Here is a 514-nt window from a genome sequence, read left to right as displayed (position 1 = left end):
TCTAACAAGATAACACATATTACTCCTGGAGTTTCACTAATGATACTAATGTACGAAAAGACTATAAATAAACAGAGCTAAGTTGGCTTCTGTTCCAACCAAAATAAGAGAAATAAATGCTTGATGGTTTTCATTAGATTGTTATTTCCATATGTTTATTTTATTATGGAACTATTGTACAGTATCCAGAAGGGATACTGGGTTTCATTAAGGCTACGATTTTGTCACAGAGGTCACAGGGGTCACAGCAATCATGAATTTGAATAACTTACTTGAAATCTCAGAAATGGCTGTGAACGCACCTTTGACAGCCCCAAACTGACTGGAGTTACGACCTGGCACATGGGGTTACAGTGACAATCAGATTTGGCCTGTCTGCCCCTCTGTCTCCATCTACAGAGGGGCAGACAAGCCAAACGTGAGAGGCACTGCAACCCAATGTATAGGTCCCTACCAAATTCATGGTCCATTTTGGTTAATTTCAGTCATAGGATTTTAAAAATTGTAAATTTCA

Source organism: Terrapene carolina, unplaced genomic scaffold, assembly GCF_002925995.2.
Source record: "Terrapene carolina triunguis isolate 2854851 unplaced genomic scaffold, T_m_triunguis-2.0 Scaffold189, whole genome shotgun sequence".
In the NCBI taxonomy this organism is placed as follows: Eukaryota; Metazoa; Chordata; order Testudines; family Emydidae; genus Terrapene; species Terrapene triunguis.
The sequence above is the reverse complement of the archived record's forward strand: the minus strand, read 5'-3'. Positions refer to the sequence as shown.